At 37.7% G+C, this 25,245-nt stretch overlaps 1 protein-coding gene and 1 pseudogene across 1 annotated transcript in view; both read left to right on the top strand.

The window, feature by feature from the left end:
- Window positions 1–25,245, top strand: part of LOC102259738 (chromosome unknown open reading frame, human C4orf22) — a 561,692-nt gene that overhangs the window by 75,405 nt on the left and 461,042 nt on the right. The gene's annotated exons all lie outside the window — the stretch shown is intronic.
- Window positions 639–24,127, top strand: LOC102243101 (annotated as a pseudogene).

Genomic DNA, 25,245 nt, shown 5'->3' with positions numbered 1-25,245 from the left:
TTTCTCCTAAGGTGTTATTTTGTGGAAACAATATGGATGTGTCATGTACCCGAGTGATTAAACCACGCATTTTACTACAGCCATGTATTCCTAAAAAGGGTCTGTGGTAAAAGCTAAATTCTGCTTCTCAGATGGAAGGATAGAAGACAGAAACATTTGTGGGGAAATGAGAATACTTTACCTTAAAAAAGTACTGCTTCAAGTTTGCTTTCCTCAAAACTATAAACAGATTATTTTATTCTTCATACAAATGCACAAGTGGCTTCAATGCTTGCAAACAAATACTAGTTCACTTATTTCTTATTGATTAAATCACTTGAAAACATTTTAACTTTAAATAATTACTTGTCACAATTTTGTGCTAAATGTGTCATTACTTTTCATTAAAAGTTTAAGTATAGATTATTTATTTGTTATAATGTAAAAGTTACATAAAAATACAAGTTCACCAGCCCTGGCTCCCACGCACACCTCGCTCCCACACTCACACTCGCAGTTCATTCTCTGTCCTCGATACCTTTTCCTACACTTCCTCTTCCCCCTGACATGAGTGGCGCTCTCTCTGGGCCCCAGTGCTGCAGCCATTGCCTGAGCGAAGTGAGAAGGGGCCCCACTAGGAGGAAAACACCGGAGTCACCATGGGAGTGGAGTCACTGCCCACCACACATTCACCGGAAACCAAGGCCCTGTTCACCGTGCAGCCTGCTTTTGCAAAGTGGTACAATCACTCGGAGGAACTGTGTGTCTTCATTGAATTTTGTGTTGAAGACAGTAAAAATGTTCATGTAAATTTGGGAAAATCCAAACTATATTCAATTGTCTTGGAGAAAGTGATAATTTTAATGAAATGAATGTTTTTCATGGTATTGATCCAAGTGATTCCAAGCATAAAATAACTGGGAGATCAAGGTTATGTTGTTTGGGAAAAGGAGAAGCTGCCCAATCATGGCCAAGTTTAACAAAAGAAAGGGCAAAGCTTAATTGGCTTAGTGTGGTCTTGAATAATTAGAAAGACCAGGAAGATGGTTCAGATGAAGACGTGTCTAATTTTGATTGTTTCTCTGAGATGATGGACAACATGTGTGGTGATAAAGATGTAGATTTACCAGAAGTAGATGGAGCAGGTGATGATTCACAAGATAGGGATGATGAAAAAAAAAAAAATGCCAGATCTGGAGTAAGGAATGTTGTCCTCACCGGATCTTGGAAAAGAAAAATAACTCCCCTGCAAGATTTCCTAATTGAGAAAATTCCTGAGTTGATAGCTCTAAAGCAGCGGTTCTCAACCTGTGGGTCGCGACCCATTTGGCGGTCGAACGACCCTTTCACAGGGGTCGCCCAAGACCATCCTGCATATCAGATATTTACATTACGATTCATAACAGTAGCAACATTACAGTTATGAAGTAGCAACAAAAATAATTTTATGGTTGGGTCACAACATGAGGAACTGTATTTAAAGGGCCAGAAGGTTGAGAACCACTGCAGAGGCGGATGCTGCATTTGCCTCCTTTAACCTATTTGTCAACCTGTTTGTTTTCTTAAAGAATTCATTAAAGGTTGATATTTACCACTGTATGGCACAGTTTTAAGTCAGCTAAGGCAATAATCTTATGCATGAACATTTCTCCGACTTCCATGACACTGCCAAGGTCTTAGGCATTTGTGATATATAAAAACATTTCACCTAAGTCTCATTTCTTCATAACATAGATACTGACATGATAGGAAGCTCTTGGACTACAGAAAGATAACTAAGTTTTACATTTTAGAACATGGACTCAAACCGGCTGAAACCAATTGGTTGATAACATAAACTAGTAGCATGTTGTTCTGGTATATTCTTCAGGATTGTTTCACTAAAGTTTTATTTTTCAAAAAATTTACTTCACGTTATTGTACATAAATGACCACTTGTCAGTGTTCCAAATGCGTCTTAGCTAAAACTAGTAAATGCTCTAGGATGGCTTTTAAAGCCTGTACATTTGGTATTGTTTGACCCTTAAACTTTTACATCTCTTAGCATGGAGGACAAAGAAAGGCTGTACATTGTTGCTTGAGAGTCTGTATGTTTAGGCCAAATTTGTATTGGCACTGTCAGTATGGCAAATGAGTGAAAAAATGTTAATACACTATTGGATTTTGTATTTCTTCTTCTTCTTCTTCTTCCTTCTTCCTTCTTCCTTCTTCCTCCTTCCTCCTTCCTCCTTCCTCCTTCCTCCTTCCTCCTTCCTTCTTCCTTCTTCCTTCTTCTTCTTTTGATTCAGCTTGTACCAGGGTTGAAAACCTCAGTTTATGTTCATGACCATGGGGATTTTTTTAAATGCCTACATTCTTTCTAATAAACTATTGGAATACTTTAAAAAAGTACCAATTAATTCATTTGCCCTTTGAGTAACTGTCACTCTTCAGAGCAAGTTAAAAAGAGGATATCTAAGTGTTGTATTTTATTTGAAATTTTAAAGTTATTTTAAGAACATTTTTCAAATTTAGAAAAGCATTATTTTCTAGGCAATCATTGAACATTTAAAAAAATGTCTTGATTATTATATTTATACATTATCATGATTATATTAATTATTTGAAATTATTATTTTATACTTTTATTAGATGTATTTAACACTTTCACCAGTATCATCAAGTAAAATGCTGCCAAATTCTTCTATTATGGGAACATATGTCATACTTTTTTAAAAACATCTCTTTGGTGTCTAACACAGTTATTATGGCCTCAGCAAGTTCTCAATAAGTATTAGTTAATTGGTCAGTTTATTTTTTCATTCAACAACTATCTCTCAAATGCCTACTATGTAAAAAGTAAACTGTAAATTTATATCTATTTATATCAAAATTTATATTTTGGATGTTATACCTTGTAAAAATTTTCTGTAAATATTATTAGACCAGCAGCTGTTCTTAAAATAATGTCTAGTCAACTTCATTTTTATTGTTATAAATATTGGTTCACAAGACCCCCGATATCTTAGATCCAAATAAATGATGCCACTTGTTTTGAGTTTGTAGTGAGCACTATTATTTGTTCCCTGATCACCATGCTCTTCCTGTTCTCCTATAATGAAAGGACTCTTGTTTTGTAGCAGGACATGTGGCTACAATGTAAAGACTACATTTCCCACGTTCCCACATAGGAAAGGTGATGTGTGCAGCTTCCAGACCTTTCTTAAAGAGAGGAAGGGATGCCCCTCTGCCACCTTTCCCCATCCTGCTGCTTTGAAAAGTGTGGTGATAAGTTATGTTGCACCATGTGGATAAGAGCAATATCTGACAGACGACAGGGCTATATGATAGAAAGGGCCTGGGTGCCCTGGACCTCCAGGCTTTAATGTGAAAGGACTAAACCTCTGATTCCTTTATGTATTACATTTGGGTTTCTGTTACACATTCCAAACCAACATGCTAATTAAAATAGAATTTGATACCAGAAATGGGGTGCAAAAAGTGGCATGACCTACATATGTGGCATAATATGTTTAGCAGTTGGGAAGCAGGAGGCAGGAAGCAGAGGCATAGATATTGGAGGTTAAAGCTGATGGAACTCTGATATGCGGAGCCAAAAGCATTGGTACAATTGCTGCTTGCTTTATTTTAGACGGCAGGCCACACGGTAACTGAGACCCTAGATGACATTAGGGGAAATCATAGGAAAGCTGATGTGTGTTGGCTGCTTCATGCTCTCCCAGCGAAATCCTTTGACAGAGATGAACTCAGGCTAGAGTTAGCCAGTCTGCAAGCAGAGGTGGAAAGGAATACAGTTCGGTTCAGAGGGGCTCTTTGTGTCAGGTTAGCAAAATAATTTCACCGAGAGTCCTATAATTTGAGGCCTTTAAGGTTTAAAAAAGTCAACTCATTCTGTACTCCAAACCAAAGCAATTATAATTGGTAGCTTCAAAGCCACTGCCTTAGTAGGAGATAAGCTCAATGCCCTGCCAAAATTGGGAGCCAGACCAGAGGCAAAATCAAATTAAGGGTATTGATTTTCCACCCAAACAAAATGATTCAGATAGCCTGGATGTACCTTCCACCCAGAGAGGGGGTAAGCAAGCCACACGGAGTAATAAGGAAAAGACAAGCATCTTCAGTCTTAAAGACTACATCTAGATTAGATCTTTGGCTATAGTTACTTACATATGGAGTTAATCCAAAACAAATTGCCTGGAAGCTTGCTAAGGTTTTGAGGGAATTGTATGGGTAAAGAACAACAACATAGCCTGGAAAAGCCTGTAATTATTTAACCCCCCTAGGAAATTCCTGGGCTGCCAAATCCAGACCAGCAAAAACATTGCAGTCTCTAAGAAGAGCAGTCCCTGTAATACCTACCTGATTCATTGCAAGCGAGGACAAAAGATAGTAAAACACCTTTCAGGGGGTAGAATTAAGGGCTTTGGAGGAAAATCCACATTTCTTTCCAGAAAGCAAAATAAAGAGCTTCCAATGAGACCAACCAAAAGGAATTACATTATTGTTGGATCAGGGAATATTTGTAACTCCTACTAGTAGGATTTGATTATTGCCATGACCCAGTGACTATTGTATGCTTCCCAATCCTCCTTGCTCAGTAGGGTCAGTTTAGTTTGCTATATTCACCTTCTTCACACGCCTTGATTATTCAGAGTGTTGGGGACGCAGAAACATATGTTTAGTGTATAGGGTGCCAAACTATGAGGCTCCACATTCATGCTTAATAGAATGCGTCATACATCCAGAAGGGAGAGACTTTTAGCTGGGTACAGTATCCAATAGGGCTTTGGAATTTTTTCCCTTGTGGAGGTGATCAAACTATCTTATGAGAAGGAGAGAGGTTCTCGTGAATATTAGGGTTGCCCTATGAATGAATGGCTAATGCTAGTTGTACTCAAGTTTTTATTCTCTCCTTCTTTAAGGAGCTGATTTTTTGCTATATAAGGAACTTTTCTTACCTTCCTTTCAGTTAGGTGTGGCCACATGACTAATATCTGGCCAATGGGATATAAGTAGGCCAGGTGGGTACAAAATCTGGGCTGTATTTGAAAGGAAAGTATGTTTCATTGATCATTCTTTCTCTATTCCATTTTTTAGAACACGAGTGAGATAGTGAGCTATTTTGGAATTATAAGAATGGTTTAAGGAGGACGGTAGAACAATGAGATAGCAGGAGCTTTTGTCCTTGAGTAATATTGTGTAGCCGAGCCACCACACTAGCCCTATATTGCCTCCCTCAAGAATATTGCACAAGGGAGAAATAATCTTTTATTACATGGAGAGTGGTAATATTCTGGGTCTTGCATCAGTCAACTATTGCTACACAATATAAAAACTTCAGTGGCATACAAAAATAAGCATTAATTTGTTTTTGCTCATGATTTTATGGGTTAGTTGGAACAGCTATATTTTGTATTTCAGGTAATCTGGTAAATTCTGCTTTACATATCTTTCATTCTTCTGCTGAGATCATATGTCTAGCCAGAACAAGTCTATTGCTTGTAGCTAGGACTTATGAAAGCCAGGTAAATGACTGTAGTGGACTTCCCTACATAAATGTTATACATTTATGAATATCATTTAGGTGAAAGAAGTTGAATGATGTTTTAAGATGTAATTTAGTATTGTATTGAGTGGAAATAAATGACTCTATTATTGCTAATGTTAGTGTATCTGTGCAAAATCCTGTTATTTTGGCATCTCTCAATCTAGAATTGTAAAAAGGTCTTGGATTTTACCATACTTGCACACTAATAAATTAGCCTGATATAGTTTTGTAGATGCTGGCAGGAGACCAAGACTCCTGGGTCAGAGACAGAGGAAAATGTATTATTCACAGTATTTGCAGCAACCAGAACACCAGCATTTTTTACACCTGTTCCCAAGCCCCAATTGTTTTTATCTGTACACTGAGTGGATGGCATCACAAGAGAAAAATTCAGAGCACAGAGTGCCCAATCCTATATAATAAAAGGGTAATATGCAAATCAACCAGACGGCAGAATGACCAGTAGCTATGATGCGGACTGACCACCAGTGGGCAGACACTCAATGCAGAGCTGCCCCCTGGTGTTCAGTGTGCTCCCACAGGGGGAGCGCTGCTCAGCCAGAAGCCCTGAGCAGGGCTCACGGCTGGTGAGCATAGCAGCAGTGGCGGGAGCCTCTCTCGCCTCCGTGGCAGCGCTAAGGATGTCTGACTGCTGCTTAGGACTGCTCCCCATGGGGCATCCCCCAAGGGCTCCCAGACTGATAAAGGGCGCAGGCCAGGTTGAGGAACCCCCACCCCCTAGAGTGCACAAATGTCGTGCACTGGGCCTCTAGCTTTTTTTATATAATGGGCAGTAAGCATGCCTGCGTGTTTCTCCAGAGGAGAGTCACTATCTTGATCTTTCAAAGTTGTAAGCAAAGCTGTCTTTTGCTCCAGAGTTAAATACTGTATCTGCCAAGTCTGTTCACTATACAGGTACACTTGATTAGTTTCTGGAATAAAGGACTGTTAGTATCTCTGCTAGTAAAACATGTAGAAATGAGAGAACTGTGGAGAATTGTCTCCCAAACTATTCTTGCCCAAAAGTCATTAATGATGACATTCTGATTTTTATTTTAATGCCATTTTTATCTGTTTGTCTAACTTGGTCTAACTATTGTCATTTTCCCCATTCTGACTTTAATTACAACCTTTTTTCTCTAGGCTTTTTACCCCTTTGACCTTTTTAAAAACTATATATTTTTATTGATTTCATAGAGGAAGAGAGAGGAAGAGAGAGAGAGAAACATCAATGATGAGAGAGAATCATTGATCGGCTGCCTCTTGCACTCCCCACACTGAGGATCAAGCCTGCAATCCCGGCATGTGCCCTGACTGGGAATTGAACTGTAACCTCCTGGTTCATAGGTCGATGCTCAACTACTGAGCCATGCCAGCTGGGTTACTCCTTTGATCTTTTAAAAAATTCATTCTTTCTTTCATTCATGCTCCAGGTAGTTTTGTAGGTGCTGACAAGCAAAAAATACAGAAAAATTGTAGTTGGTTTCATAAAGCTTGCAGGTTAGTTGGAGAAGTTAGATAATAAACAAGACAAATAAATAAAATACTATATGTTAGATGGCAACAAGTGCTAAGAAAAATAATACTGCAGGAAAAAGGAATAGGGGAAAAGGGAGATTAGAGTGGATTGCAATTTCAGAACTAAGAAGATAACATTTAAATGAAAATATGAAGGAAATGAGAAAACCTTGAGGCTACTTGGGGCAGGGTGGGTAGGAGAAGTCTAGGAAAAGCCTAGGGAAATGCAAGGCTTTGAAGCTGGAATGGGCCTCCTGTGTCTGAGGAACAGTAAGAGGGCTACTGTTACTTATCTGTTTTATGTCCAACTTCCAAAGGTCATCTCAACTCTGACAATATAAATTTCATTATTTTTCTTCTACAAATTTATGGTTTGATGTGAAGTGATGTGTGTGTGTGAGTGTGTGTGTGTGTGTGTGTGTGTGTGTGTGTGTGTGTAAGTGTTCCATGCTTCATTCATTTGTAAGCTTTAAGGTAGATAATTTTCAAAAAGATTATGTAGTTTTCTAAGATAATTTTATTGAGTAATATTTTTTTCTCCACTGATTTGAAATGTTACCTCTGTCATAAAATAAATTCTTATCTCACTTAGGCTTTTATTTAGTTATTTATTTTACTTTTTTCTGTTCTATTCATATTTGTCTTTTTAATTGATTTTTAAATTTATTAATGAGCTATTTTAATTATTATGAGTTCTCTTTAGAAATTTGTAGACTCTCCCTCTTATTTTTTCAATCAAAATGTAGTGTTCTCACGCACAATTTCATATCTTCTAGGTATTTTAATTTATATGGCACTCCATACATGATAGGAACATAGATGTGGCAAGTCATTCTATACATAAGTGTGGTTTGTTTATTAATTTATTTAAATATTATTTTATGTTCCTCAATAAATAAGGTATAATAATGCATATTTTTGGTTATTTGGTTTATATTAGGTCTTTTTTTTCTTTTCAATTGATATTTTAAGTGAAATTATTTTTTATTTTATAATGCTTTAATGGTAGTTTTGTGTATTAATTTTGTAATTTACTCCCATGTAAGATAGATTTCAGGCAGTTTTTCTTGGTCACCTTGGTAAAGAACTATACTATTTGCAATTTAAAATTTGTATTTTCCCTTCCAATATTTATATGATTTATTTATTTCTATCATCTACCTCTGTTTTGATTAATACATTGAGAGCAATATCAAATTATGGTGATGATCCTGGGAATCTTGATCTTCTTCCTTCCTCTAAAGGGAATGTTTTCTGTGTGTCATCATTAAGCATAATGAGGATATTGGATTTGACTCATATTTTTATTTTATTATTATTATTATTTAATATTTTATTGATTTTTCACAGAGAGGAAGGGAAAGGGATAGAGAGTTAGAAACATCAATGAGAGAGAAACATCGATCAGCTGCCTCCTGCACACCTCCGACTGGGGATGTGCCTGCAACCAAGGTTCATGCCCTTGGCCGGAATCGAACCTGAGACCTTTCAGTCCGCAGGCCAACGCTCTATCCACTGAGCCAAACCGGTTAGGGCTGACTCATATATTTTTATAAAATTAAGAAAACATTTACTCTGCTACTGTTACTGAACCAAACCGAACGAGGATCTGCCCACCCGATGCACAGCGAAGATGAACACTGAGCATCAGGGTTTGCAATGGAGAAATTAAAACTGTTTTATCTGCAGGGTGCCAAGCAAGGGGAACAGGAAGTTACCCCTTAAATCCAGAACTCCCCGGTGGATTTCAATCAAGAATTTTTAAAGGCAAAGATTGAAGATTAAAGGTTAGGAGACACAGAATGGTATGTGGAAGCAAGGGCAGTGCAGGTTTTGATTGGGGAACATTGGGACTTGGCTATTTTTGGTAAGATATGGTAAGGAGCTTCAGCACCACATCTTCTTGCAAAGCAGACACTTGTCATGTCTGGGTCCTTTAGTTCCAGGAAGGGGCAAGACTTTGGTTCCAGGTGCAGCTGGTGGACAAAGTTCTCTCCTTTGCACATGCTTCAGCTGCATGACTTGCGGTTTTGGTCTGTAGTCTCTAAAAGGCAACTTGGATTCTTGTTAAAAACAGGATAGGACCAATTTTGAGCTGGTTTTGAAATTATACTACTAAGAGTTTAAAGATTCAATAATAGAAGATGTATTTTGTTAAACATGCTTGTGGGCATCTCTTGAGATTATATGAGTTCTTGGTTATAGTTAATAAAGTTTATTACACTAATATAGTTGCCATTACTGAGCCATCATTGTATTCCAAACTTGAGTGTTTGTGAGTATGGTGTTAAGTTGGCATCTTTAAAAATGTCCAGGTCTTTTGTTCTTTAACTCTGCTGGAAGTTTTAAATGGCATCACTCCCTTCAATGTCTGTGTTGCAAGTTGGAGTTCTCAGGGGAAGACTTTGAAATAGAGATTAGCATGCTGCACATGTATTAGGGAGGGAATCACTCAGGAACAGTACCATGGCAGCGGGGATAAGGAAGCAGGTGGGAGTGGACAAAGAGAGGGATGAAGGTGTAATGTAGATCAATGACGGTCTCAGCCTACCCCTTGTAGGTCTCTGAAATTGTCCATGGCCATGTGTTTTGTGGGGATGGATGACAATGTATTTTCATATTTTCAAAGGGTTTTGTGATCCAGAAAAGGGATTAAGCATCATGGTGCAGAAATGTCTCCTTTTATATAACCTCATTCTATAAAATCAATCACCAAGTTCTATTCATTCTACTGTAGGGGTTCAGAACAAGCCACCCTAAGATGTGCCTTATTGTTATACAGAAGAATATTTTGAGCTACCGGCAACCCTGTGGGCTCAAGAGAAAGTTCTGTTCCTCTCTAACTGTCTAGAAGAATTTAAATTAGGAGCCTGGCCCATGATAAGAAATAACATTTTACCTATGTATGTGACAAGCAGGGTAAACTGATGATTACTGAACGTGTGCTTTTTCTGCAATTACCTTCTGAAGGCCCAAAGTGCATTACCTCATCCCTAGCTTAGAATGTCTTATGTACCTTATAAGTTTCCCTTTCTGTTTCCGAACCTCCATGTATGTAGAGTCTCTGACTCTCTCATGTGTGTGGGGTTTCTATACATATCTATGTAATTAAATTTAGTCATTTTCTCTTGCCATTCAATTTCATGTCTATTTGATTATTAGAGCAGGCAAAAGAACCATAAGGGTAGAGAAAAGTTTCTTCCCCCACACTATCTGCTATTTTTAAAATATATTTTATTGATTTTTTACAGAGAGGAAGGGAGAGAGATAGAGAGTTAGAAACATCAATGAGAGAGAAACATCTATCAGATGCCTCCTGACCACTCCCTACTGGGTATGTGCCCACAATCAAGGTACATGCCCTTGACCGGAATCGAACCTGGGACCCTTGAGTCCACAGGCCGACACTCTGTCCACTGAGCCAAACCGGTTAGGGGTATCTGCTATTTTTTTCCTATGAATAACCTCACCTCCTTCTTTAATTAGGCACTTATCCTCTCTTATGTTGCTTAGTGACCAGTTTATTAACATCAGTTAATAAGCTCCTTTTAGTTTTAACATTATCCTCCCAGTGCATACCCTTCCCCACTTTCCTAGTCTTTACATTCTACACTCTAGCCAATGTCAATTAAAAAAAAAGTTTAGCCACAATAAAGAATAAAGGTCATTTATTTGAGCAAGGGGTTGCAACCTGGGAGGCACAGATTTAGGTAGCAGACCAAATTGTGCCTCAGGGAAGACAAAGTCAGAGCTTATAAAGGCAAAATAGTACATATTGTAACAAAAGAAACTTTTCCTGTCTGGCTATCTAGCATGGTGTGATGACTCTTCAAAAAAGACCGGTCAGGTTCTGCGTGGTGAGGCTCTGAGCTAAGCAAGTTCTAGACAGTGATGGCGAACTCATTTTTTTGGCTGATTTTTCCTTGTTAAATGGCATTTAAATATATAAAATAAATATCAAAAATATAAGTCTTTGTTTTACTATGGTTGCAAATATCAAAAAATTTCTATATGTGACACGGCACCAAAGTTAAGTTACGGTTTTTCAAAATGCTAACACGCCGAGCTCAAAAGGTTCGCCATCACTGTCTAGGATGTGCTTTAGTGATAAGCATGGAAGTCCAAGAGTTTCAACCTCTTTTAGGTCCTCTGAGCAAATGAAGGATGCTGGCTGGTGAAATGGACTGCCTCATTTTAGGTAAAGAGTGCAGATGATCTGGTTGCCATGGTGAGGAGTAAGGTAAAGTTCAGGATGTGGTTTCAAGGCTGGTTCAAAATTTCTTAAATGTGTTGGGGGCGGGGAGGTGGAGCATAAGACAAACTTTTTCATGGTCTTCCAGCTCCAATTTAGTTCTCTTGACATAAATGACTATCGTGGCAATTTCCATTCACACCAGTTTTTAGAGTGCAAATTATACTAGGATGTTTCCCTAATTTAATTATATCAATGGTTTATCTGGATAAGTTCTAGCTCCTTAATCTGGCATACAAGATTCTTCCTGATCTAATATTTACTGATCTATGCTTCACATGCTATTACTCAATCCTCATATTTTAGGTATATGTAGGGTGAATCTATACACCTGCTATGTGTCTGTAGTTTTGGCCTTGCTATTCTCTCAGTCCGCATGACCTTGTCCATGATCATGCTCAGGTAATATTTGTTGACTAAATGGGGTTGTATTATTTTGCTGGGGCTACCAAAACAAAATACCACAGACTGGGTGGCTTAAATAACAGAAGTTTATTTCCTCATAGTTCTGGGGACTAGAAGTCCAAGATAAACCAGTCAGCAGGTTTAGTTTCTTCTAAGACTTCTCTCCTTGGCTTGTAGATGGTGGTCTTCTTACTGTGTGCAAGCATCTCTGGTGTCACTTTGTGTGTCCAAATTTTCTCTTATTAGAAGGATACCCATATAACCTTATTTTACCTTAATTATCTGTTTAAAAGTCCTAGCTCCAAGTACAGTTACATTCTGAAGTACTGTGGGGTTAGGACCTCAACATATGAATTTTTGGGGGGCATAATCAGCTCATAATAGGGGTCTAATAGTATACTTAACTGAGTTTATATTTTTCAAGGTAGGAATGAGTTTCATGTTATTCAGTAATGATAAATGAAGCATAGTTCTGTCTGGTATACAATGCAGTATCTACAGAAATAACTACTTTGATTTAAATAACTTTCTTTTTAATATTTGATTTAGAGTTTCTTTTAAATATTTGACAACATAATTGATTCATTTCCTTCCCTCTATTGACTGCATTATATAGCTTAAATTAATTTAGTTGCTTCCATACCTTTACTCATTACTTTAAATATATGTGATATAGAGAAGATGAAGACTAATTTAAAATGGACTAAATTGATCTGATCATTACTCAGTGGAAGATTACTAATATTTAAAGCTCGAGTCTGTTATCTGGAAAATTATTCCTAGGAAACTGAGAAGGTCTTGAGGCAAACACTCAGAAATGTGCTAGGGTTAACTTAGGTCTGTGGGCACAAGAATAGATGATGGGGATAGAAAGTATAAGTCCACTAGAATAAATATAAATGCACTTTCTAGAAGGCCTCAGTAGATCTTCACCCCAAAGAGACATTATCCTGGTGATAGATGTTTTGTGGGGCCTTAACACAGGGAAAACTGCCCTCTACGTGGTAGTGCTATCACATTGTGATTGGTGTATCTAGTAAGCTGTATGTTGTGACCTGAATTCTTTCCTTACATTAAAGGAACATGTAGCCTTTTCTTGGTTCTGTGAGTATATTTTAGTCAGTTATATCATCCTGTTGGGCCAAACATGTGCTTAGCTATTTATTTATTTCTCATTTGTTCCTCTCGATACCGAAGAACCCCCAACAGAATAATTCCTAGACGTGTGAATCCAAATTAGCTTTCTCTGGCTACTGCCATTTCTGCAAAAGAAGAAGATAAAATTACTTTTGAACTTCTGAGAATTTGTTGGTCTCTTAGGTTTGTAAAGGCCATGGGTATCCTGTATGGAACTAGCTAAGTTATGTTAACATGCTGCTGTTTGGGTAAAGACTATTGTAAAATACATCTGATGGTTGGTTTATTCTAAGTGACAGAAATTTAATGCCTTTGGAGCTAAAGCTATTATTGTTAATATTTTTAACATTAAAAAAGCTGTCAAAGCTGAATGAGAACAGTGTGTTAAAACAATAAGTTTGTAAAACAATGCAATTAAATGATTATATTTTACTTGATTACTTGTTAAGCAGAAGTTGTGGGGGTAGATTATGGAATTTGTTTGAAGGGATGTAACACATTTCCCCAAATGAAAACATCTGTCCACATTGGTGTTTTCCATTAGTCATCTTCAGAGATGTTCATTTAACTTTAAACAATTCACACTGCTCTGTTGATGATTAATTTTAAAATGATGTTTGCATTATTAGTTGAAGTCAGCAACACCCTGAGAAATGGTAGTAAGAACAGATGGCCATGATGATGCATTTGGTACTTAGAATGTTGACATTAAATCAGCCCCCGGTGTTTGTATAGAGATAGAAAGCGGAGGAGAAACTAAAATTGGCACAGGTTATTCACATGCCTGGCTCAGGGAGTTCATGTAAACCCTGAGTAGGTCTCATAGAAACTGAGGTCTTATCAAGTTTCATGTGAGTGACAAAACATGCACTCACCTGCTATTCTACAGGGCTGTATAGTAAACAGTGAGAGCATAATTCCTTTTCTTTATTTAAATGTAAGAAAAGGTTTTAAAATCATAAAAACTATTAGAAAAGACCGTTCGTTTGTCTACTGAACCTTGCATGTCCCAAACATTTCAATTATTAACAGGCAACAGAGACAGTATTCGGGAAGTGGCCTTTAAACTCAGTTAAGAGAACTCAAACTGCGAGATGAGCACTTATATCTCATCCTTTTAATTCATTTGTCCTCAAATTTTTGTGTGTATGTATCCTGTTCTAGAAATATTAATTTAATTAGTCTGTGGTATGACCCAGTAATCTAAGTTTTACACAAGCTTTCTAAATGCTCTAAAAATAGTCTTAAATTTTTCTTATACATCCATACTTCAAATTATCCTGTAAAATAATTCTGCAAGCCTCATGTTTATTTTTATATACCTAGCTATTTTTCTAGCATTTAGCTTTAGGGCAGTTTAAAAGGGCAGAGAAAATTTTTGGTTCACAGTGGCACGCTGATCACCTAGTACCCCTGTGTCCTTTACCGTCTCAGACTGCTCAAAGAGATGTAAATATTCAAACATATCATGGCGAACATAACAGGAGATGACAATCAGTGGGTGACAATTTTCAACAATTTTCTGGCAAACAGGAAGCAGTTGGGGGAGAGGTTTTGAAAGAAGCCAGGGCCTGGAAAGGGGGTAGATCTGCCCTGCTGAATCCTGAAGAGGCTCAACACTCAGGAATGCCAGGTCTGATGAAACACTGGAATGAGGAGTGAGTTGGAAACCAAGAGCTTTAGAGATCTACATATGGAAGGTCACAATAATCTTATACTTCACATGGTGGACAGAATACCTAACAATGAGCATTAACCTATGTAGGCAAAATATTGGAGGGCTCTTCCCTACAGAAATAAGTGACTGACTGGATTTCATGGGGACAGCTGGTGTGGGAGTTGGTACCCAGAGCAAAGATATCAGCATTTTGGGATATAGGAAGTCTTAAGCATAGGGCCACCTCATCACCAAAAAATTCCACCAACACCCACACACACATTCCCAGATAATGAAGTTATTTATTGCCTCATTCCTGAATGTGAAAAGACAGCTAATGTTCAAAAGACATTTGAGGAATCTTGAAAAATAAGAAAGAAAAATGAAGATAAAGATATTTTTTAAATCCCCATAAATGTACACATGGGCATAAATGAAACAAATATTTGTTCAAATTATGTGAGAATTTTAGAGAATTCTCCCACTACTCACTCATATATACTTTAATTACTTTAATACTCTGTTCAGTATTCTTAAAACAAAACAAGAATATAATGCTATGCAAAAGCAATACTTGGAGAATAAGAAAGATGAAAAATAAGATAGATGAAAAAAATTTCAAAAGTAGGATGAGTAGCCCAGCCAGTGTGGCTCATTGGTTGAATGTCGACCTATAAACCAGGATGTCATGGTCCAATTCCCGGTCAGGGCACTTGACCCAGTTGCAGGCTTGATCCCTAGTGAGGGGTGTGCAGGAGGCATCTGATAAATGATTCTCTCTCATCATTGATGTTTCTCTCTCTCTCTCTCTCTCTCTCTCTCTCTCTCTCTCTCTCTCTCCTCTTTCTCTGTGAAATCAATAAAAATATATATTTAAAAATAGTAGGATGAGTAAAGTTGAGGAAAATTCCTAGAGACTAAAAAAATATATACTGAGTGACCTATTTCATTTTGTAACATGTAACCCAAAGAAATAAACACCTCCTTAATATTTTCAGATATAAATTTTGGCAGTTATAAGTGTATAATATTCAGTTTTTACATATTAATGAAGTATGCTTTATTCATTTATTAGCTGGTATTGATTGAGCATCTACTATGTATCTGTCATTACTTCAAGCCCCAAGTAGTCACCAATACAATGATCAAAACATAAAAAATTTCTGTTTCCACAAAATTTATGTTTTAGTTGGGGAAGATAGATAATAAACAAAAAACAAAAATATGTGATAAATGGATGTAAGTGCTTTGGAAAATATAAAGCAGGAAAAGGAGGTAGGAAGGTGCTAAGTGTGAGATTGTAGTTTAAAAAAAGATGATCAAGAAAGACCTCATTTAGAAGATGATGCAAACAAAACAGTGAAGGAAACAAGGTAGCAAGCCAAGGAGAGAGAGGGAAAGATAACTCCATACAGAGGTAGAACCAAGCCAATAACCTAAGAGTAGCAAACTAGGTATGCTTGGGACATAGCAAAGAGGCCAGGGTGGCTGGAGTGGCGTGATTTAAAGGTAAATTAGGACAGAGAAGAAATGGGGGTGGGGCAGACCGATGACAGGCAATAATGTAGACTGGCTTCCACTTTTGTGATATGAAACCATTGGAGGGCTTTGTTTGCAGGAATGATAAAATCTGGCATGAAGGACCTCTCTCTAATTGGAATAAGAATAGAGTAGTAGGAATAAGAATAGAAGCAGAGATAGCAGGTAAGGCTATTGTAATAAGCCAAGCAAGAGATAATGCCATTTGGACCCAGGATGGTAATGGCAGAGTTGGTGAGGTGTGTCTCTTTTGGATGTATTTTGAAGATAGAAAAAAATAGACTTTTCTGATGATTGGTTATAAGGTGTGATGAAAAGACTCAAGGATGACTTCAAGTGTCTTGCATGAATATGTAGAAGGATGACACAGCCTTTCCATTAGGAAAGATGGTGGGAGGAGGCTTTTCTGGGGGGTTGGAGTCTGTAGTTTGTGTTTTAGACACATGGAATCAGAGATGCCATGTAGAAATCCAAGTGGAGATGGAGAGGGCAGCTGCATAAGCATTTTGGAGTTCAATGGAGAGATCTGGGCTGAAATACTAATTTGTGAGTCCTGCAAATATAGTGATATTTAAAACCATGCAAATTAATAAGCTAAAGAAGAGTTATTTACAGCGAATGAGACCTGCAGCACTCCAACATATAGTGGTTTGGCTGGTGAGGAAGAACAAATTAGTAGAGACAGAGAAGGGTTAATCAGAAAAAGAACAAAGGGAATATGTTTTTCTGGATACCAAGAGAGGAAACTATTTTGAGGAGAAGGCAGTGATCAATCATTCCAAATGCTTTTATAAAAATGGTTTCATGTGCAAATGGATAGTGTTAGTGCTCTTCTTATTTTATGAGGCTACAAGACTTTGTAAAAATGGAGGGGTTATACTGCACAAGTACCAGTTTGCATTATACCAAAATGTAGCCACTTCAAATACAACTTTGAAGTAAGCAGAGTAGAAATAAATTACTCAGTTCACCACTGAATTAAAAGGCCAGGGTTGTACTATTTGTTGATCCCCAGGCAGCATTTTTCCTACTATCACTAATAAATCACATGGGCAATTGAGTAATTGTCTTTGTTATTTGCCTGTGTCCTAATAGCATCTGTGAAACCTAAAATCATTATTGGAGCATGTTGGCAAGTTGTTTTTGGTAGTTTCCTGAGTTTAGGGAAGAGAGTCAAAGAGGCTGCCATGTTGGTGGTATTTAAAAGCATATTCTTTTCAGTTTTCACACTTATGCAAAATTAAATGGGGTGACAAATGTTTATCTGCTGAATCCCTTTGGCTTGGATGGGTTGGCAGAGTAGCAGGAAATATTCTTGCTTTCAATATAGTCTTTGAGTACCTAGAGTGCTGTTAATACTTCATTTATTATAAACATATCATTATGTGGTAAATGAACATGTTGAGATATTTTTTGTTGGTCCTTTGCATTTCCTTACCACATTTATTTTGCTAAGGCTTCTGCTTGGAGTCGTGAATGAGAAGAGCCCAACCTTTACAGATTCCTTCCTGATTCAGTAGGATTGAGGTTGTCAGATGTTCTAAATGGCAAGGGATCCATCTCCACCTCAGAGCAGTACCCTGCAAATGGAGGGTCTCAGCCACACCATATCCTGTGCTTCAGGTGTGACATGGGACGGCCTTCATCTTCCAGGGCCTATGTGGCAAGAAGCAACAAATGCAGGAGACATATGTAATACTCTTTGTAATACTTTAAGCAATAAAACAAAATTAGAAAGAAAAGAAGCAACAAATGCCATTCTTCTGTGACCTTCAGGAGGCACAGGAACAAATTTATGTTCCATGTAATACCATCATCCTTCTCATTCTTGATCTTGATTCCTGTGCTACTGCTCAAAACTTGCAGGTTTTGTAGCCATAGTTTTTCTCCTGAGCACCACTGTTTTGCTGTTTCCCCCCTGCCCCATGGTGCATTTTCAGATGTCTTCCAGCCCTTCTCTAACCACATTCTACAGTAGCACTTATTGTTCATAGAATGCTTTGTGCAACATCTTGTCCTAACTGACAGTAAGCCCTCTTGCTGCAGACATGATTTTTCTGGCAACCATCTTCATAGAGACTACTTATTTGTCCCATGTTTCACTGGGCTTGTAGCTCCTTGTTGATTTTCTGGACTATTTCCTGCATCTTCCAGTAAAAAAATCCTCCTTCTATTTTGAGGCTTATTCCTGACACCTATTTCCATGCTCGGTGGCATATTAATTCATCTCTTGTGTTTGTCAAAGACTTTGGCACCTAGGTTCAATTTTACTTGTCCCTGCAAATGCTGTTATTTTTCCACCATTACTTCCTGTGGTTCATGCAGCTCTGAAAATTCACAGTTTTTTCAGTAACCTGCTTTTAGTAACATGCTGGACTCTCTTGTTCCCAGGATTTCTCTCTGTCTTTGGACTTCAAAATTCTAGTATCCTAACTCTGGTCACAATATCCAATATTTCTAGCTTTCTCACTCCTGCTTTTCAATCTTAATCTCCAGTCCCTTACCTGCTTATACTTCAAGTGTCTGCTTCCCCTCTGGCTTAACTTCATCTTCTATTTACTACTTAAATCTTCCTTTGCCTGTGTTCTCAACTTCTTAGTCTATCTTTTCCTCTTTCAGTCCTTCCTTCCTTCCCTTCCTTCCTTCCTTCCTTCCTTACTTTTATCTATCTATCAATCTATCATCTATCTATCTATCTATCTATCTATCTATCTATCTATCTAATCTATCTGTCTCTTCATCCACCTGTTGTCGACCCAGTGTATCCATCAATTCATCCTAACTTCTTGAAACCTTCATCCTGACCCCATGTCAGAAACTACATATCTGGTCACCTTCTTAATTTTCTTCTTCTTAGCATATAGGCTTGCAGTTAAGTTGGGGCACATGCCTAAGATTTGACCAATGGGCTGTGAGTGAATGGAAATGATGTGAACCACTTCTAGATCTGGCCTGCTTTTACCGCTGGCATGACCCTTCTCCTTCTCTCCTGCCCCATCTGCTGGTTGGATGACAACACCTAAGGTATTCTTGGAAGTTGCATGCTGAAAATTGGTGTGTCTTCACTACCTTGACTCCCTAAATAACTTTAGGAATAAATCCCCACTTTTATTCTGAAGAATTTTAAATGAAAGTTAAATAATCTTTTATTGTGTTAAACCATTGAGATTTCTAAATTATAATTACAGCAGCTAGTATTGTCATAACCAAAGGTAAATCCACACTTCTGCCTTTTCTCTCTCCATATTTGGTCTACCACTTTACAGAGTGCTACTGGAGAAAGTCACACCACCATGTGGATTTATACCTAAATCTACTACCTTCATTTTAGCTGGATTATCAATTCTGCTCTGTGATAATCCTGTGTAATAAGTTGCTTCTTCTTCTCATTTCCTTCAATAATTATTTTAAGTCTTTACTATGAACATCCTTATTTGGATATACAATTTGCACACTATGTCATAGAAATAAGAAAGATCTTGAAATATGAACTTCAAACTCTTATTCTGTTCCCTCCATCTACAAATATGTCTGCATTCATCAAGCCCACTTTATCCCACTTCTATGAAATAATTGATTCTTCTTCTTTTTGAGGCTAATGGCTCTACTTGGATTCTAATATCATTTGCCTTTTTAGAATCTTCGGTGCATCTTAGTTTCTCAACAGGGAAGCAACCATTCTTCTTTAACCCATCCTTGGCTCCCGAATAGGAAGCACAGTATGTGACATATATGGGTGTTCAAAATGAATTTCTTGACTGAGAAAATAAATTTTATTTCTTGTATTTTCAACATCATTCTCTTTACTGACACTTTTAATTCACAAATAGTCAATTCGGTCCCTATGAAAAATAAATGAAGTAAATAAAACTTTATCAACCTTTAAATTCCTCTAGTAACTGCTCTATTTCTCTTCTCTTCTTGAGCAGCCTTTCTGGAGGGTCATCTATGTGCACTCTCCTCCTCATCTCACTCTAGTTACACTTCTGTCCCCATTGCCCACTAAGCTGTTTTTGCTAAGGTCAGCAAAGATTTTGTAGGTTTTTTTTTAAATTAAAAGCAAATCAACACTCTTCAGGATGTAGTTTCCTTGATTTCTGTGCTGAATTTCCCATTGTTGTCAATCTCCAACTTTCACTCAACATGCTTCTCTGACACACAATTTTGGTTTACTTCTTATCTCTCTGCCCTTGGCCTCCCACCATCAATTTATCTATTAAACACTGGTGGTACTTATTTACTCTCTTCTCTCTTTACAGACTTGATGTGATCCCAATGCTATCTATGCTCTCCCAGCTTCCAATAGCCCCAGTCTCCAGAGTATTTATTGAAGGTCTCTGACTGGATGACCCATAGATGCTTTAGAATCAACATGTCCCAGAGTGCACTCATCAGCCTAGCCCCCAAGGAACATCCTCCTCTTCCCAAGTCCCTTCTCAGTGGATAACAAAGTCCTAATAGCAGTGTGTACTGGAAATTTAAAGTTTTTTCCCCCCAATATATTACTTCACCATGGAGCATTAGAGAATGAGGTAGTGAGAGCAGAAGTTGACTCCTCGGGACAGCAGAATAGAACTAGGTTAGCATCTGGGCAAAACCAGAAACAGAATAGGAGCTGCATATATCAGGTTGTTTGGAAGTTGGAGAGCTGAGGAAAGAAATCACCTGCTCTCCCCAAACAGTGAGTGGGACAGGGACAGTCGTCAAAACCCATTTTTAGGCAACACTACGTTCGAATAAAATGATTGAAACTTTAAAAAAGGTATTAATACAACATTTATTAAAACTTTTATAAAACAAAGGAAGAGAAACGTCAGACTGAACACTCAGAAGAAAAACAAGTCTGAAAATCTCTTATAGCAAATTCTATTTTAAAAACACTATCTCCAGACTGAATTAATTAGGAACGAGTGCTATAAAATTATATAAAGAGAGAACACAAGATACCATCAAAGGAACTTCAGTAAAGAATTTTAGGAACAAAAGGAAATGACCTTAAGGAGATGAAATACAAATATTTAGTTTAAATCATCCTAGGTCCTTCCAGGTTTTTATATATTATGTATTAGTCTGCTTGAGCTGCCATAAAAACATACCATAGGCTGGGTGACATAAACAACAGAAATTATTTTCTCACAGTTCTAGAGGCTGAAAAGTCCAAGGTCAAGGTGCCATCAGTATTGACTTCTGTTAAGGCCTCTCTTCTGGCTTCTATCTGTGTTCCCATGAGGCCTCTCTTCTGTGCACATGCTGAAAGCTCAGGTGTCTCACTTCTCAGAAGTACACCAGTTCTATCAGATTTGGGCCCCATCCTTGTGGCCTCCTTTAACCTTTATTACCTTCCTAATGACCTTATCACCAAATACAGTCCCCCTGGGCTTTAGAGCTTTAACCTAGGAATTTGGAGGGTGCACAATTCAGTTCAAACATTATCCAGTGATGGCGCACCTATGACACGCGTGTCAGAGGTGACACCTGAACTCATTTTTTTGGTTGATTTTTCTTTGTTAAATGGCATTTAAATATATAAAATAAATATCAAAAATATAAGTCTTTGTTTTACTATGGTTGCAAATATCAAAATATTTCTGTATGTGACAGGGCACCAGAGTTAAGTTAGGGTTTTTCAAAATGCTGGCACGCCAAGCTCAAAAGGTTTGCCATCACTGCAATAGAGTAGAGGTTCACTGAATGGATGTTTTGCTTACTTGGTCATATTATTACTCCACGCACAGGTTCACGTGCACAAACATTAATGCTCTGCCAATCAGGCCAGGTCTCCATTACCCACAAATGTCTGCAACGTTTCATATTTAAAGTTAAAACTGATTTTACATAAAAGGATCTACATTCAGCCAAGTTTATGTTATTTTTGGCCACCTTTGACCAAATAACAAGAAAACTAATTTTGAATATTTTATAAGTTAAAAAAAAAATCACACAACCCGATCAAGAACATGCATGCCAAGTTTAAGCCTGGAGCCAATGTTAAGACCAAATTATAACTCCCCCAAAATGTGGGAGGTTGCTGGGTCCTTACCATCATTGTGCTGCCAATTGCTCTCCATAATATTTACTTACATTACTAGTACTTAAGCTAAAGAAACTGAATGCAGCTGCATAATTCAAGGCATGTGAAACTATGTGCTGTATTTTCTGTGCATTTGAATCTTTTCATCATTCACTAAGAAAATGGATGGTTTTTACTGAGAAGTGAAGAAAAGGTGACATTCATTGGCCACTCAAAACATTGCTATGCTAAATGCTACGCCCACGGTGTGTGATGCAGAGCTTTAAAAACAATGAGTGTCTTTCAATTTTCCAATATTTAAAATTGAGTTCCCAACATTTTAGAGCTTTACAGATGAGGTTTATCATCCAGACTCCAAACTTTAAAGGCTTAAAAAATAAACTGCAAACCAGCAAACTTTTTGTTTTTGTTTTACTTCTGTTATTTTTCTAACCTTCCCCTTTAAACACACTGTTTCTTGAATTTGCCATTTGCAGATAAAGTTGGTGGTACCAAAATAATTCATTTTTAATAAATTATAGGTGTGTTAAGCTTTCTCTGAGTTGGACATAAATGACATAAAAAAACTGTAAACTCCAGAAATTTTATAGCTTCTTCTACCTTGTCATAATATTTTGACATCTTCTAATGAGTGTCATATTAAAAAGGTACCTGGAATATTATTGATTAATAGGAAAACAAGGATCCCTTAAACTGCAGAGAATACTGTTCTGTCTTTTAGTTTTTCATTTATTTAATTTTCTACTCTGGAAAGATTAAACTGACAAGTATTTTTTCCTCTTCTATGATGAGCATAAATATTTTACTAAGAATGGTATTCAAATTATTTCATCATCCCAGTTAAAATTTATTTTCCCATGGCTGAGTTGTTTAAGGTATTGATCAAGTTTTATTTATAATCAAAAGAGGAATAATGGGTGTGTGTGGAACCTAAATGATCCAGATTATTTTGTTAAATTACTACTCATTGTACGTACTAGACCTTACTTTGCAGCCCACAAAAGTCAAGAAAAGACAAAAATAAAATTTGACATTTCTATTTTGTATGATACTCCAATTTAGAGAATTTAAATGAAAATGCTAGAAAACCCATAAGTAAAAAAACAAAACAAAACAAAATAAAATCCTGGCTAAGTTGACAGGAGAGGAAGGAGATAATATTGAGGGGTCTTAGTTCCCTGTAAAAGGAGAAAAAGGAAGGGGCAAAATTTATACTGAATTAGAAAAGAGGTGGTAGAGGGTTGCAGAGGCCCACAGATGCTGGGAGCAACCTGTGGTTATATGGGATTATGAAGAGGGAACCAATTGCCTCAACTTTCTGTATCCTTCTCTGGCCCTGCATTTTTTTCCACACTCTAAAAGCTGTTGCTATATGATGAGGAAATTAAAACAGATCCCTGCTCAGCCCTGATTGGTTTGGCTCAGTGGATAGAGCGTCGGCCTGCGGACTGAAGGGTCCCAGGTTCGATTCCGGTCAAGGGCATGTACCTTGGTTTTGGGCACATCCCCAGTGGGGGGTGTGCAGGAAGCAGCTGATCGATGTTTCTCTCTCACTTATGTTTCTAACTCTCTATCTCTCTCCCTTCCTCTCTGTAAAAAATCAATAAAATATATTTAAAAAAACAAAACAAAAAACAGATCCCTGCTCACTGACTCCCCCTACCTTAGAGTGAAAAGGAAGGAAAACCAAGAGAAGAAATGGAGTGACATAGAAAAAAAACCAAACCAAACCAAATAAGCAACAAACATAAATCACAGCCTTCCAACACATTTTGGAGCTTTTCCTCAAAGTCTTCACCCTCTTCAGCTGTTCTTTCCTTGAACATACATGAGCAGGGCCTCCGAGACAGGCAGTCCCAAAGAAAACAAAAAAGGAACACCTAATGAATAAACACTTCATGTGATTAACATTCACAGCCTGGAGGACTGCCGCCAGGCAGCGCAAGCTGTATTTCACACAGCGAGGACAGCGAGCTCCTCTTTCATTCAGCAGCCATCATTTCTCGGAAAAGACGGATCCTCCCTGAGGTGCAGAGGAGAGCAGCAATTTCCAGGTTTTGAGGTCCCAGTTGCAATTTTTTCAATTTTATGAGGATGTCTGAAAATAACTTAGGGTACCTTAAAATCCCAACTTATTTGTGATCATTTATTTAAAATGCATATGAGCTAACAATAGAGGAAAAATACCTAGTTTTTATGTAATGTCATCTCAGACCTGGATGACATCAACTTAAATCTTAAAAAAAGAAAAGAAGAAATGACACAAAGTATTCATCAGAAGCCCTTTTTGAGCCAAAATTTTTCTAGAATCTTTCTGTGAAAAGGAATAATAAGTTTAAATAATGGAAATACCACCACAAATATTTGTTACATTCTTTCAAACCAAAGGAACCAAGTATTTTAAGGCTCTAAAAATTCTATGTGAATTGCTGATACATGTTTGAAGAAAGGACTTATATGAAGGTTTCTCTCAAAGTATTTAAAAGAAAATAGGCATAGCTATCTAAAATAGGTCAAAGTATCTAGAACCAGGTTTCAAAATGTGTAACTAGAGGGCTCAGCTTTGAGGGAAGGTCCTTTTCTGGGTGATTTGTCAGCACTAGAACTAGGTATGGTCAGCAGTCATTGGGCCTTCCGTTCCTGGGGCAACTCTTTCCTTCTAGTTCCCTTGGAACCAACTGTGGTAGAGAGGTTTACTCACCTCGTCAGCCCACCCCAAGCCACAGGAGTCAGCTGAAGGCAGCATTTTTCATTCCTCAGACACTGAATTCTGTTGTCACTGATCTGGCCCCCTGTAACTAACTTACACCCATCACATGCTCTCTCACCCCAGGCTGCTGCGGTTTTGCATCATCTCAGACTCTTGCACTGCAGTGTACATGTAGCGATCAGAGCAGCTATGTATGGGAGATGCATGTCAGTACCAAAAGATGAAGTAACTGCATGCTAAGGCTTTGTTTAGAGACTTGAAAGAGGGTAATCCTGTGTCTCTCTATCAATTACAGTGAAAAGATGGTTCTCCTGCCTAGGAGGTTTTTAAGCTTAACATTCTAGCTGAAGGCTATGGAGAAGGCTGTAGAGCTATTTTCTTGAAGATGTGTTTGAATAACAAGTCCAACATTTTTCTCTTAGATTGTGTTTCATTAAGGTGGGTTTGATGTTGGAATCAGCTTTCACAA

Source organism: Myotis brandtii, unplaced genomic scaffold, assembly GCF_000412655.1.
Source record: "Myotis brandtii unplaced genomic scaffold, ASM41265v1 scaffold111, whole genome shotgun sequence".
NCBI classification, from domain to species: Eukaryota; Metazoa; Chordata; class Mammalia; order Chiroptera; family Vespertilionidae; genus Myotis; species Myotis brandtii.
The sequence above is the reverse complement of the archived record's forward strand: the minus strand, read 5'-3'. Positions and strand labels throughout refer to the sequence as shown.